General features: G+C 33.3%; 1 protein-coding gene across 1 annotated transcript in view; it reads left to right on the plus strand.

Annotated features, from left to right (window-relative positions):
- The first annotated feature begins 226 nt into the window (after positions 1-226).
- The window catches only part of LOC142973849 (cyclic GMP-AMP phosphodiesterase SMPDL3A-like), a 53,447-nt gene continuing 36,612 nt past the window's right edge, over positions 227-17,061 (plus strand). Inside the window, exon 1 of the mRNA XM_076115870.1 lies at positions 227-401. The gene's annotated coding sequence lies outside the window, so the exon portion shown is untranslated. The remainder of the gene's footprint in view (positions 402-17,061) is intronic.

Here is a 17,061-nt window from a genome sequence, read left to right on the forward strand (position 1 = left end):
AATATAATTGTCCTTTGTACCAAAGCGAAATAATACGAAACTAACCACTCACACAGCGATCGCAAAAATATCAATTTACAAAATACCTTCGTATACTCGTACATATTTATTAGTCAACTCAGATTACAAGAAATGTCCTCCCAATCCGAATATATCACGGAGCGACAGCCTATTCCCGCGTCGCACTTCGCACCTGAAAACCGGACAGGCACTCGCCGTCCGACCGCCGAGCTGAACGGACGTCGCCACGAATATAACCGATCTTACCCGAACGCGATCGGCCGCGAGTGCGTGAATTTTGAATCGACGGTGTTTATGTTCCAATTCCGTGATTTGTGACTTTTTTTATTGTCCTGGAATTTTGTTCAGAGAACATGCATAGCCGATGGAAGGCACCAAACGTGAGTTTTTTCACCTCATAGGATATTTTTTTTACGTGTTTTACCTCATTAATGTTCCGTGTTATTGCGAGTTCGGAACGTTACAATAATGGTTTTTGTGCTTTCTTCATAGCCAGTAATCTGCGTAACCACAAGGTTGTTTCGCAATATTGTCAAATCGTGAAAGGAATATCATATAACGCTACTTTACTTGAATAATGGAACAATCATACGTAAGGATTTATTATACGTGCTCGTAGTTGCTACGGCGTAGAGGTGCTACGGAACTACTGTGGAGGAAAAATGTAAAAACTATTTTCTAACACATCCTTCTATAATAATCTTTTCATACATTTTGTACGAGCGTTGCCAAGGTTCTTTTAACCGTTTGGCGTAAAGTAAGGTAATAAATGAAAGGGAATATTTGTTCGTTTAAATTAGTAACAACAGAATTAAATTCCCAATTTATTTTCCTTTTAATCACCTGGGATACAAAAAGGCAACTAATACAAAAAACGTCGGAAATATATTCGGGCACATGACAATGATGAATTGTGTAATTATCTCCGACATTTTTAGGGTATTTAAGCGGGTTAGGCATTTAAACGATTCGGGTATGTTGCTCTGAATTTTTTTACTTCCAAGCAATTAACTAGAGCAGGTTGATTAGGGTTGTATACGTGAAAAAAAAATGATTACTTTGGAGAACCCTTTTTAGGCTTCTTGGGTTATCTGAAAGGAATCCCTCCATTAAAATTACATTACTTTTTTGCTGAAGAATAATTTCAGGGGTGATTTTGGAATAAAAGGAAAATGTTCGGTGTTCGCTGTCCTTTTCTGTGTTCATTGAATTGGAAGATGACATCTTTTTTCATGTTTCAATTCGACGTTATAAGTGATTTGGATTATTGTTTTGGTGCTCATGCCTTGATTAGGATAAGGTTAAGCTATATGTGATGAGGTTTGTTTTTGGATTTGTAATTCTAACTAAGGTTCTTAGTAAGTTTGACTATGATTCTTGAAGTGGTGTGTTTTTAGAATAGGGGCAGAAGGTTTTACTTTTGTTATCCGGTCTCCTGTTCTGTGCATTGCTACAATGGACTTAAACGATTTTTATAAAAATCTTATTTTAATCTGTTAGGTACAATTAAAATAATTCTTAGGATTTGGCTACTAGGAAATTTGGTACAGGAATTTCATTTCAGTATTGAATACAAGTACTATTCCAAGACAATGGAACTTATTTAAACATTTTTTTCCTTAATCAACTTTTAACAGGAATTACAAATGTAAATTATTGAACAGCCAAAAACACTCGTTTACAGTCCTTAGAAGATTAAATTTACATTTTAAATACGACAATGTCTACACAATTATTCACTCATTTACATACTAATATTATATGAGAAATGTTATGCTAAGTGCCACACTTATACATCGATTTGGAAGCTCTTTGAAAAGAAAATGTTTTGTGGCCGAATGCGGTTAACTACTTGATTTGATAGAGCCTTAAGAGACAACACGGCTGCCTAATTTGGCATACACTATGACATTTTAAACTACTGATGATAATATTATCCAATAACAGTGTTTGTTTAAAATGATATAATCAATGTCACATTCAGTATTCTTTGCTGCCTCTGTGGTTCGGTCCGTAGTGTATTTTACTGCTGATTGTGAGGTCTCGGATTTAGTTCCCCGGGCGGGCAAAGTACTATTATTGGTCTTTTCCATTTATTGATATTTCTCACTATTAGAGTTTGGTAATGTGCCCGGTAAATGACAATTCGCTGGCCATCTATTGCATGTGCCTCACATTGTTAATCGAGATACGTGAGTGTATTACAACTTTGCTAACCCCTTAGCGCTGATATTTTGTATGTATGATGACGTAGACCCATCCTGTTGTATCTTCAAGAGCATATTATTTATTTTATTTATTTATTTAAACTTTATATACAGAGCTGTATAAAGGCGGACTTAATGCCAGGAGCATTTTCTGCCAGTCTACCTTAGGGTGATGCAGAGATTGTTGTGAAGGTTTTTTATTTCTTCTATCTATTCGGTCAGGGAAAAGTCTTTTCGCATTATAGTATGTATGAACTTGTTATAAAATCTATTTGGCTTCAAGAATCACAAATGAGTACACGGTTCATTGGGTTTCTTTCAGTGTGCTTGTGAGGTAACCAAATATCAAGCTTTTTTGTGCAGAGAAAAGATTTAATTGCAAGTTCATACATACTATAATGCGGAAATACTTTTTCCTCGACCTAATATAATATCAATGTCAATCAATAGTATTTACTCAAAATAATAACTTCAGTCGCATTCAGTATTAAAATGTCACATCATTATCTTCACAATGTCACATAATATCTCGTATCAAAATCTTCGCAACACATTCTGACAAACATTACTATAATAAACTGCCAGCCCATTATTCGTGTATTGCTATCTATAATCCGTTAATCGTCTCCACTCCTACACAAAATGATAGCCCGTTCTATTCATAGTAACACTTTCAGATATGAACTATGAACTTTGAATATGTTTGTATCGATTATCTACTAAGGATTATCTAGATAATCTGAGCATTACATAACGTGTTATCTTAGCTTAAGTAAGTGCTTCGAGGGTGTATTTTAAGTGAATATAATATTGGAATATTTAGCTCATTAACGTCAGTCAAATAGACGGGAATTTTCAATGTAAAATGTACTGGGGATAGACGTTGAATATTCTATACGAGGCTTTAAGAAAGCAAACTTTACGGGTATAAAAAACCTCTCATACATATACTACGTAAGTCTTTCAAGATAACAGCCATTCTTGGTATTAACAAAAAATACATATCAATTTTATATTGAACTAATAAAAAATACATTGAATACGAAATTATTGCGAGCAATAAACACTGTTTCTTTTAATTTAGCTGTAACCTGACAATAATCTATTTTTACAAGTATTCCTATAGAAATAACGATCTAAAATATTACAAGAATGCTGACACTAAGATCAATGGAATCAGGAATGACAATATCAGAAAATGGACCAAGATCCCAGAGCTGCCAGACCTACGTCATTTTAGCAAAGCTGAAATTTTGAGGATTGTTAGTATAAAGGGTCTGTTAAGAGGTATGCACATCCACTACCTTGAAAGCGGGGCCGTTTCTGAGGTAGCGCGGAGTGAAGGTGCGTAAATAACGACCCAACCTACGTCATAGTAGCAAAGTTGGTTTTCAGATATGTTTTTAATGATATTATGTAGAATTAAAATTGACTATTGCCAGACCGTTTCCCGGGGCCGTTACTTCTGCCAGACGTCTTAAATGTTTCAAAAAAGTAGGTAAACTACGTTATAGTTACAAGCGTTAATTTTATATGTTATTTTAGGTACAATTTTAAGACCCTTTGTATGCGGACAGACCAATCCGAAGGGCCATTCGTCCCCTAGACGCCTTTAAACTTTCCCTATGAGTGCGAGAGTGTGCGTATGCCCAATGGAAAATATGGAAAATCGTAATTTTAGTTTAATAGGGAATTAGTGTGTGACATAATCATTGTGTAAATGTGTATCTATAGTACAAATTTGTGTATCCACTCACTGCAGTGCTATTCAATAACAGTTTCCGCTGGGACTACGTCATCCCAGCGGTACTTTTTTTTCCATGTGGACGCAGAAGAAAGCAAATACATGAACAAATTAGTGTGAATTTGTGCGTAAATGTGTATGTTAAAATGAAATTTGTGCAACATAAAACTGCGAAGATATTCAAGTTTCCGCTGCGCTGACGTTTGGACATTTGCTGGAAATCATATAAAACGGTTTGATTGTATTTTCATATTCTATTTTCACACACATTATAAACAAATTGAAAGCAGCGTGCATAAAAATATACAACTCTACACTGAACCGTTTTATATAATTTCTAGCAAATGGCCAAACGTCAGCGCAGCGGAAACTGGAATATCTTCGCAGTTTTATGTTGCACAAATTTCATTTTAACATACACATTTACGCACAAATTCACACTAATTTGTTCATATATTTGCTTTCTTCTGCGTCCACATGGAAAAAAAAGTACCGCTGGGATGACGTAGTCCCAGCGGAAACTGTTATTGAATAGCACTGCAGTGGGTGGATACACAAATTTGTACTATAGATACACATTTACACAATGATTATGTTACACACTAATTCCCTATTAAACTAAAATTACGATTTTCCATATTTTCCATACGCACACTCTCGCACTCATAGGGAAAGTTTAAAGGCGTCTAGGGGACGAATGGCCCTTCGGATTGGTCTGTCCGCATACAAAGGGTCTTAAAATTGTACCTAAAATAACATATAAAATTAACGCTTGTAACTATAACGTAGTTTACCTAATTTTTTGAAACATTTAAGTATCTGGCAGAAGTAACGGCCCCGGGAAACGGTCTGGCAATAGTCAATTTTAATTCTACATAATATCATTAAAAACATATCTGAAAACCAACTTTGCTACTATGACGTAGGTTGGGTCGTTATTTACGCACCTTCACTCCGCGCTACCTCAGAAACGGCCCCGCTTTCAAGGTAGTGGATGTGCATACCTCTTAACAGACCCTTTATACTAACAATCCTCAAAATTTCAGCTTTGCTAAAATGACGTAGGTCTGGCAGCTCTGGGATCTTACTCTAAAAGATTTTATCAAAAGTTCGAAAACGTCACCGTATGCATGAAAGTTGAGGAACCGCCGTTTGTCATAGCAGAGAAAGATGCCAAAAGAGAAGACGCATAACGGTTATATAGATTTCAAGGTTTGTGCCTAAGAGATCAATGGAATATACGCAATGAAGCATACGCATTAAGCAAACAGTTTTTAAATCTCCAAGAATTATTAACAAAAACTGTTGTGTCAAGAGTCCTCAACCTAATAGTGTATTATGTGTAAACTTTGAGTACATTGTAAAGTAACCAAAGAAATAAACCAGGACAATAGTGTAAAACAATTTTAAGTCAATATTATAGATGAGTATATACAATGCTATCTATGTTCCGTTTCTACCGATAAACGGTTTATGAAGCCGATTGTGAAAGCCAGTTTGTTATATATTTAGACCACACACTGTATTTTGTGTTAAGCATCTTAAAGAGCTCTTATCCAATGCATTTACCGATCGGTTAACGATTAGCGAGGCTTAACAGCCTGCGACGTTAGTCTCTGCGGATAGATGATCGTTTAGTAGTGTTTAAGTGAGGCTGCGTACTTTAGAGTGTATATAAAAACAAGTTGAATATACTTACGTTACTAAAAAGTATGATAGTTTCATAAATATTAATATATTATGACCATATTTGATGAATATTGAACAGGTATGGGGCAAAATTGATTTTTGCATTGCAAAATAGTGAAATTTACGATTATATTATGTTTTTCTGAGGTCCACAATAATTTTAAGCCAATCGTTGTTTTACCTTGACGTGTTGTCGTTAACCGTCATTTAACTTTTATGCAAATTACTTCGATAACGTATTAAAAATGCGTTTAGTCGACTTTCAATTCATAGTTTAAGTGATACTAGATAATATATTTTGTAATGTTGTATAAAATACATATATTATGTACGACATTGTACGATTTATATAATGAAAAATACTGACAATAAATAAAATACACCGAACTTTGTATTAATGTTACATAACACCTAAACAAGTTACCCGCGCCGCGCGAATTCTATTACCATTTTTACACGACAAAAAACAAAATAGCTATATTTTATTCTGTGTAACACGTTAGACATAATAAAAGCAAACAAATTCAGATTTATGTGTGATATCCCCGCGTGTCAGTCGAAACAAAAAGTTCTGCCGCCTACCAAACTTTGGTCCTGTAAGTGTAATTTCATTTCTCTACCAACTTTAGTATTGAATTTTCTCCCAAGCTTGTTCCCGTTAGATTTTCTTATGTTGGCACAATCATTTTCATTGTTTACTTTGTTATGTTGGTAATGGTACGTTATGATCTCTGAAGTTTGATGTTTTGTACATCGTACGGTTCGTGTATTAAAGTTTTGTGTAAAGATGCTCAGAGTTTGTTTGTGCATACATTTGATGGGAAGTTTCGAACTTGAATTGATTTAGATAATGTGAAGTTCGGATTATGTAATATGTGAAAAGATGTTTGGCTTTGTAAAATTAGCTGCTGCCTGCTACATCCATGATATCATAGCTTTCTGTACAAAAAAAACTATTCATAATTTCAGAAATAAATAATTGCTTTACAGGTACAATTGAAATTGAAAATACAAGACTTACCTATCTTCCACAATATTTCAAAATAAACTTGCTCAATTATGGAATTTCATTGCGCGTATAATATTTCACGATAGCCAGACAATTACGTACTTATTAGTGGTTTTATTCTGTTTCTCTCATTTCTTTCTCGTGGTTAGTGGTCGATAACGTTCAGACTGCATTCATTCTTCTTTCTTTTTTGTATTGTGATTCATGAATAAATGGTTAAAATCGTATTATAGTTGTTGTTACAGTTTATAATTAGTGTATATAAGGTTTTGAGTAATTTCCTAACAAAAGATATCGCAGCAGTCAGAATATAATATATTATTTTTTTATTGAATATTTATTTTGATGTTCTAGAATCTAGTGTTTGCACCCGTGTTTTTTCAAATACAGCGAATAAAATTATGAGCGGATGTTTCCACCAATAAAAAATCAACGTCATGCTCGGGCTTACTAAATTATTTTTAAAAATTGAAATGCATTAGGGCCTTAGGCAAAAATGGTTTTTGGATTTCCATTTCCAGGTCGCGCGAAATCATAATTGGATTTTAGTGTTAAAAGTATCGGTAAAATTGTTCGTCCGTTGATGCGTGTAAAATAAAGTAGTGAACAATTTCGTGCACATTTTTTGGTATTGAAAAAATTGTTGATACTATTTTGCGAAATTAAATTTTAATCAGCTTTGTAGAATAATTTTAAAATAATCCAGGAAAAGATAACTTTAATCTGTATCCTTTTACATATTTTTTTCCGTTTTTCAATATTATAGTGTACACTTTTCAGAATAATTAGGTAATCAATACGGGGTATCCAATTTAAACACAGCCAAGGTTATTTCCTTAAAACCGTCATGCCCGGCAACTAGCAACCATTCTCGAACATGACGCTGAACACAGCCTACTTAGGCTTGTCATTCCAATTATTTCACTCCACTTTCTCAAAACCTACGACTTTTACAAGGCATCCTTTGATTACGGCGAAATTACTTTGTATTTCAGGCTTAATTAGTTTTCTATTACAAATAGGCAAGGAAAATAAATTGTTCCCTTTTGTGAGGAACCCTAATTGGTTATTGGAGGGGACTCTCGTCGAGAATAAACTGAACGAGTGATTGGGTTTTCAGGAGATCTTATCGGGTTGATAGAGGATTAAAAGTGTATAAAGACTAGGGTTTGAGTCATGTAAATTTAGATTTACTTAGAGTATCTTTGGTTTGATGTTTTTTTGTCGTAGCTTTTGTTGCTTAAAGAAAACTTGTGAAACTTTTTTTAAGTTTATATCAGAATTTTTGGAACACTGTTGTGTATCTGTATAATGGGAAATGTTTATGAGATTTTTGGAACATTTTGTAAGGTTTTAAATATTCATAAGACTTAAATTTTTATTTAACATGTACATATATAAAGCAATCAATATAATTTTTGCGATAGATAAACTGGCATCAGAAATCATCATCATTTGAAATACGTTTTTCGCCGTTTAGAAATACAAATAAATTAAGTACGATTATTTTAGTTTTAAAACCAAATATTTTTCAATCATCGTAGCTTAAATCCCATAGCCATGTTTTCCATATAACACATATCTGTTATTAATTTGCGGTCACAACCGCTAATATTATTGTAAATGAATACGTTATTACATTGACCACTGAAAATACGGCTGTATACAATAAATTAATTATGCAAGGTTTAGTTAATAGAGATTAGGACTTTGATATGTTATAATTAACCAGTGTCGAGAATTGTTTACTTGAATTAAATTTTCATCGTAATTGACATAATATTGTGAATGATTTATTGCATATTTGACGTTTGTTTTCATATGATGATACCAATACTGAGTCAAGTATAACATAGTTATATATAAAGTTGTTCATAGGTTTTTTTAGACTACTCAGTGAAAGCCTGCTGTTAGCTCGTTGTGCTGTGTGAGCGACGAACGCAATACGATGCGATACATTTCCGCACAATGTCATAGAAAAAGCCCTACCTCATAAACTTGTGCCCTTAAAAGGCTGTCAGCAACGGATCTTCAAGATTCTGAATAATAGTAAGTAATTAAGTGAACTATAGCTACCGTTTATTCAAAACTGTTATTGTATTGCATTTGTTTTAACAATAGAACTAATAAGAAAACGGGTTATTTATCCTACTAATATTATAAACGCAAAAGTTTGTTAGTATGTATGGATGTTTGTTACTGTTTCACGCAAGGTTTCCACGCGGACGAAGTCGTGGGCAGCCTTTAGTACGTTATACTTTTATCATAAAAAATTAATAATTGTCTTAAGCATTCAACTAGGTTTAATAAAACGTCTAAAACCGTACAAGAACAATGACACTTCATTTGTTTAAGTCGGTACACCCTTGTATCGCATTACATCTGTTACAAATGTAATAAAATAAACACGACGGATTATTTGTAAATGTCTTTAGTACTTTATTGTACTTTTCTTGAACAATCTAGGGATTTGTTTAGGTTATTCTAGTGTTTAATAAATGGCTGGTATAAGTTTTAGTAATTAATTGTTTTAGTACCTAGTGTAGAAAAATAAACGTTTGTCAAAATTTACAATGAAAGTAAATCTTAAGTGTTATATTTAAAGTATTAGTTACAATGATTAATCTACTACTACATGATAGAATAAAATGGAAGATTTGTAATAATTCCATGAAGAATGAACCCTTTTAAGGTGAATTCCATAAATAACGAACACAACGTCCCATCCAACCTGGAAACGATTATTTGAGTACCCTAGGATGATTTGTTTTAAGCTACAATCCGCAAGCCTGAATTACCTATGATACCTATTTGAGTACCCTAGGATGATTTGTTTTAAGCTACAATCCGCAACTGGTTGTAAACGTCACTAAGACCACTCAAACCACTGCATTTCGTAGGCTGCCTAAAAGAAAAAAAAAACACGTTTCGTGTGTTTCTTACTACAACAGTAGCGCGATTTTGTACAGTCGGTACTGTGGAGTATCGAAATTTTGACATTCAGAAAATGTACTGACAAAATATTTCCTACGACGTCCGACAGAGGCGCTGATCAGATTTTCATACAAAATTTTTCGATGACACGTCGGTTGTCGGTAGTCGATAGTAGTAGAGAATCGAGCTGCTGCACTTGTTATAAAATTGGTAGCGTGATTCAAATAAATGTATTCTAAATTCCTGCTCCACATTCGTAAAACATAATGTAATAGAGAGTAATAAAAAAAAAGGATTTCGTTTTCGAGATTTCGATTTGAAAGGACAAAAGTAGTGGCCCCACTGGTCTGTGCGATAGCACTCACAGTTCCCTAAACCATGCTAATGGCGATGCATCCATCTTAATTTAATTTAATTTGACGCCTCTATTAAACTTGGAAGGCACTGGCTCTGTTCCCGTAATATAAGGTATAACACTATTCTTACTCTGCTGGCAAGTGATGAAAAGCAAGTCTATTTTTTTGTTTTTATTGAACATTGGAAATATAAAACTAACCAGTTACTATCAAACTAGGTGATATCCTTTAATGAACTTAAAAGCTAGAGCCTTGAGTCTAAACTTTATAAATCACAGCGCAAAATTAAATACTTTTAGCAAGCGTATTGTGGGAATCAGTCTATCAGTTCACAACTAATGCAGTACATTACTACTTTGACGTGACATCTATCTAATGTCATCAATCACATATACGCAGATACATGTCGACGCCCCCAAGGAATAAACCGGTATTATACTATTACCGACTTTTTATTGTTATTACATTTTCGGTATCTATGGGTGTGAATACACCTATACAATTTTTTTCAGATTTTTTCTCCCAAAATTTTCAATGATTTCCGTTATGACATGTTTGTTCCATGGATTCTTTTTTATTTTTATTTACGTGAAAAATACCGCTCTACCTTATTACAAATTAAATTATATGCCCAAATTTCGGTAAAGAAATATTACTGTAAAATATTCCCTAAAATCTTCTGGCTAACGCGATTACGGGTTTATTCTCGTAAATTTTTAGGCCGACATTTTCGGTAATACTCTATTACAGTAATCATTTGAGACCTTAAGATATGTATTGGCGTTAACTGGCCCGCGCTCGACGAATCAAGAACATGTCGCTACATGTAATGCACATTACTCACACCGAGACAAATACAGGGCGTACGCGATAACTGTTACAATTATTTACACTTCTATGGTTATTAATTTTTCACCGTAATAAGTCGGTAACTGAATATTACAATCACCCTCTGTAATGTAAAAACACGTTCGATAATTCAGTAAACTTATATTATGTCTATGATTTTTAAGAAATTCACAAGAATAACTCGGTAAGTAAACATTGCTGGAATAATATTAATAAGTGAAGATCCTAATATATCATTACCTTTAAAAGTGTTTGAAACCATTTTCGGTATTATGTATTTTGGCGATTTACTAATCCTGTGTATATACAATAATTTCACAGGTTATGTTTAACTATTAGAAAAAAAATTAGCTTTCCCTCCATATGACAATGTTGTCATAATTACCTTTTATAGAAAAGTTATACCTGAAAAACACTAAAACATTTCTCCTGTAAAATTAGATTTTTGCGATTACCGGTTTATTCCTTGGGGGCGTCGATGTGTATCAATCACATGAATCTAAGAGCAAAAACAATGTACACCATAGTAGTTTCCAAATAGTTGTCAACAGAGATACACAAGAGCCTCCCAGGACTCTACTGGTCAATGCTCCATTCAAAATAGCCGTTAATTGCTTCGTACTAAGAAGTCTCAGTACTATTAAAACAGAAAATGGAACCCAGTCTCAGTATAAAATAGCCACACGTTTAAAAAAGCTGGGACTTAAATCTCTTCGCCACAAACGGTGACCACACATTAGCTTGGAGCAATAAATCCGGGACAGACAGAGCCAACGTTGTCTTACCCGCAATGAATTTAAAGGCAAGACAAATAGACACTGCCACTGATTCACACACTGTTTGTTTTGTTAAGAAAATATCAGCGAATTTATAAGAGCTGTTTTGTACTATTCATACTTAGGTGGTTTCAATTAGGTGTACTTGCGAAGGTCTAGTCTGTTACTCGATTAGACTACTACAGTTTTGAGACTCGCCAGTTAGACGGTCTCCATAGCACAGCGATTAAAGTGGTCGTCGTGCCAATTATAATACCATTGCTTCGGTAGGTAGGAAACTCGATTCCTACAGGGTACAAATGTTTATACGATCAGCGAATAACTACATTTTGGGTCTTGTTCCATAATATGTAAACTTTTATTTTTAGAATGCATTTTTAAGCTAAGACCTTTAAGAGTCTTGTAGTTTTGGCATTCTCTTTCTTGAAAAAAAAACTGCCTGAACATTAAAGTACGAATTGCATGATATTTAAAGCTCCCCTCAAACTTATCGAAGTACTTAATACCACATTATAAAATTGAAGACCATCCAAACTCGAACCAAATTGAAACAGTTTACAAACTAAATAGTTCTATGACTAATTTAACATAAAACAACTATCGCTCCACTCAAGATAAACCAAGTTTAAACCTAAGTTTTAAATGATAAACTGTTACCTAACTAAAGGTCTAGTGGTAACTAGTTTGGAGTTTAGTCTCTAAGGTTTATTATTAAGTGCGTTAAGGCACTTGAAGCTTATCACCGTGAATACAAAGAGCTTTTAACTTGGTTAACCTCGTTTTGATAGGCTAGGTTTAGTTATGTAATACATAGGCTATAGTTTACTAATACCTGACCTCAAAATTATGTATAGAACTAACATTTCAACCGGTAGAATTGGACTGACCGATTAAAATAAATTGCAATGATGAAACGCTATATACTTTTAATTTGTACAACACTTGTATTAAAATAAAGAGAATCATTTTATTTGAGCAGAAATGTATGAAATACACACATGCTTTGTCATTTACACTGTTAATCTCGCGTGATGGGGGAAATCCTTTTGCCATATCTCAGGCTTGTTACTTTACTCTGTGCTACTATTGTCTATATTTCAATATGAATTGACCTGGGACCTTGACCCGGGAAGAGAAACTGAGCCCTCGTGATCAGCAGTTGTGTACCCTAACAAGATAGTAATAGACGTTCATAGCATTCATGGTCCTACTGCAATTCGTAAAGTGTTTTGTCAATCATCTTTGTTTAAGGACTTAAAGCACTTTGAAGAATGGTCAAGTCGGTAGAGTTTGAATTTGACATTTATACTTAATTTATTCAGTTTATATATACAGAAAAAAGCCAAAAAGAAAATTAATATTACAAAGGAAGACTCACAGATTTTGACAACAACTGAACAAAAACTTTTATTATGAGAATACATTAAACATGTAATGAAGTGACCTTTCCAAACTTTTTGTAAATATACTTGACATTTGAAGTTTTGTAGTGAAATAATTCTCTTTTTAATATTGATCTTCTGAGCCAGTTTTGCGTAATTCATATTTATATTACTCATACCTGTGAAGTGTATACTTATCTCTCCCTCCCCTCTCTTTTTCTGTCACTGTCTATGCTCACATATGGCAGTGGGATCAGCCTTGCTAATCTTTCTCCTCTACTTTGCTCTATCTTGGACATCGTCTTCGGAAACCTCACAGTCACTCAAGTCTTTCTGCATAACAGGTAAAAAAAACTAGTAGTATTGCAAACTTCTATGCTATTTCCTCTTTAAAAATTATTACTTTAACAAAAATATGACAGAAATGCATCTGTTACGTCTTATTTTCCTCGAAAGAAAAGAGATATATCCATAAATCCTCATTGCAGTTCCATATAATAGGTGGTGACTGGCGAATCTATTCCCATTACTTGTCTTGTTCATTACCTTCCCAAAGAGACGCAACAATTTATAATGTCTCATTAAAGAGGTAAACAAATCACATTTTTCAAGGGATTCGTCTCAATTTGTGTGAAAATATCTACGAAAGGCAAAAGGTTGTACTACAAAGATCCTTTATTGCAAATTGGCTGTGAAATTGGGGCATGTATACATTTGAATGTTCGCGTATATGCAATGTTGATTCCTTTTATTTGGTATTTTGTCGAATATATGGTGTTTTGATATTTCTGCGAAGGCTCATTCAAATGTAATGATGTGAATCCTTAAGCCAATGTTTTATCATTATTATTTATTTGAATGTACTGTTCTTTTAAAGACTTGTTCTGTAGAAAAGTTAATTTTGAAATATATATGAATTTTGATATGACATATCCAGGGCACATCACCATTTTAATTTTCAGTCTTGTTTGTTAACTGTTTCAGGCTTTGTATTTTACTGTTTTTTTTCTTTTTTTCCAAAACATTCGTCGACTATTGAACAAATATAAAAGCCATTTTATACACCTACCGACTATCGACAGTGCAAATGTACAAAAAAGCACTACTGCTGTAAAATATCAGATTACTTAAAGCTAAAGCATCTACATACACACGTCACACCTGTTATATCTGAAAGTGTAAGCAGAGGTGTATGAAAATATGTCCACGTTTCACCATTTACTATCTCAAATCTCTATCCGTATCTTATGACCAAGATATACTAAACACATATTCCATTCAGCTACTACTATCTTCGTCATATGCACCAAAAGACATCCACTATATATACACCTCTATCGCAGAATTTCCACAGAGCTCAGATCTTTAGTTTCAATAGTATAGGGCAACTATAACCACCTCTTATTACAGACTCTACTTCCTTTCTATGTCTGTATGTATGTATGTATGTATGTATGCTACAGAAGGGCCTTTGTAATCGTCCACGTAGCCAGTAGGTACGGCTGTAATACGGCCCTGTATTTGAGTCATTTGTGGCGAAACGTTCGGGTTTCGGTCTTAGTTGAACATCGCTCCGAATCAAAGCGATTGATTGACAATCTTTGTACGTGGGGGGCGTTTTTTAAAAGTGTTCTGGAGTTTGGAGGTAGACTTATTTAGTTTAATTCTGGGGTCAAATGCTGACTTACCTTTTTCATGGTTTTTTATTAGTACTTTTATATTTATTGCTTCGAACGTTAAAATTACCTTAATTCTAATTTCTAGGGCTAGTTCAGACTTTTTTTCCCAAACATAAAGCAATTATTGTCATTTTATTTTGCCACGTCTGCCCTAAAAAAATACAATAATATTGTTTCACTGAACAAAGTCAAGTTTAAATAATAAATTATCAAAATAAAAAGAAGCACTTCTCGTGTACATTTGAAATGCGAAATGTTTTTACTTTCCAATCCAAAACACCCATTGTTTCACCAAAACGCTAACTTAAAACAAAAACCTTTCTTAAAAAACGCCCCAAAGGTTATATTTTTCTTGGGAAAAAATTCAAGAGAAATCCTAATTAAATATGCAAAAATAACGACAATGGCCGCTGGGACCCTTACAATGACAGTTGAAGCGTTTAGTGTAATCTTCCTTAGAAGGTCTAAAACGAGGATAATATAATATAATGGACCTCGGGGTGTTTTGGCCAAAATACCCAAATGCTCTAATGAAATAGGCTTTGGGTACCTAGGTTTAGGTCGTAACATTACTTATGTGTTTAGAATAGATTAGTGTTGTGATAGTGTTTGGTAACTGACGTTTAGTTTTTTTGAAACTAAAATATAATGTTTCTTTTAGTATTTTTTTATTTTTTTTATTATAAGGCGTTACTGAAATAAAGAATTTTATAAATACAAGATAATTTAAAAATATATATATATATCAAGCTAATGTGTAACTAACATGAGATTATAATCTTTAATACACGTTGCTATAAATATGATACAAATATGACTACTTTAATTCATATACGGTAGAAAATATTTAATAAATATCCTAGCAGATACATATATGATACTGTTTACAAAGCTTGTTACTAGTTAAAATACGATCGTAATACCCAACATTAGCAAAATAATTATACCAAACAATTCGAAATAATCCTTTGTAGTTAACATAAACTACGTTCATTACTCTAAAACTCATTTATACAACAAAATGTCCTGTAAAGCGATTCGTATTCAAATAACAAATCTCAAGATATATCCAACATTCATGCGAGAGCATCGTCGTCTAAACCCGTTTCATTTATTAATCCGAAACAAGATATTTCATTAAACACGAAACAAATAAAACGTTTTATTTCAAAGAACAACAACTTAATTAGTTTCTATAAAAGTTTAAAATTAAAACAGAAAACGGTCCGCTACGTATTAAACTCGTAGAGGGCTACGGTGCTACGGCGTAGCATTGCTACGAAGTGTACTTAGTAACTTTGTAATGCGCTTACAACCGGAACTCAAATAGCTTGTAACCGGTTCAAATGAAAAACCGCTGCTAAACTATAAATTAAATTGTAGAGTCGGTTTTTTCTTCTACCGTAAACATCGTTATTACCGTTTTTTCTGGTTTGAAAGAAAAATAGAGTTGCTGTGAAGTTTTAAGAGAGTTCGTTAGCTAATAAGACTAAGTATTGTTTCGTTGTTTTTAATGTAGAGTACATAATTACTGCAAAGCCTCGGTGGTTTCACTGTTACAAAGATTTTTTAGTATTTAAGTTTGACTTACAAAAGTAACACGGTGCTATTCACTTACAGTGCTTAATTAAAATAATGTTGGGCATAAGTTTATACAAAGTTATAAAAAGATTGTTTTGAACGTTACTATTGTATATAAAATCACCTAGTAACTAATTTTAAAATAATATATAGCAGCATGAAAAATACGTTTAGAACCTTAAATTGTTTATACACTTTCGCTAAATTAAATAATATAACGTACTGAACAATAGAAAATGGAATTAATAGGGAATTCACTTGACGCTAAAGTTATTATGAAAACATACCCGTATATTACACAACATCAAATAATTGAAAACCTACCTTCATAAGAAAATAATTTCATCTTAAAACATTCCCAACTCTACCTATTTCCATATGATTGGGGTTCAAACGAGAAAGCTTCAAGGTACTTGAACAAGAAATACAGACTCTACCCAATAAGAGAGCCTAAGTAATCAATATTTACCCCTGAACGCCGTAAAAAGGGGCCAAGCTCTACCAAAACATGTCTCTATTTGTAGCGGTGTAAAAGTTTCGTATGGGGTAGAGTGTTGTAGTAAAGTATGGCTTATTTCCGTTCAAACACCCGCTGTGAGAGCAATAGATTGCAGTCTCTATGTAGAGTTTGAGAATACCGATTCTTTTATATAAGTTTATGTTTTGGTTATGTAATATAGCAGTATATAATTCACATTTTTGTTCAAGAGAATTTGGTAAGGTTATTATTTCATTAGTCTTGTATTGATTCAAGTGATTTTAAAGTCTATTCGGTTTTCAGGTTGAGTTAAATCTTACTGTTTTATGATGTAAAACATAGTTAAACTTAACAGT

Source organism: Anticarsia gemmatalis, chromosome 6 (assembly GCF_050436995.1).
Source record: "Anticarsia gemmatalis isolate Benzon Research Colony breed Stoneville strain chromosome 6, ilAntGemm2 primary, whole genome shotgun sequence".
Lineage (NCBI taxonomy): Eukaryota > Metazoa > Arthropoda > Insecta > Lepidoptera > Erebidae > Anticarsia > Anticarsia gemmatalis.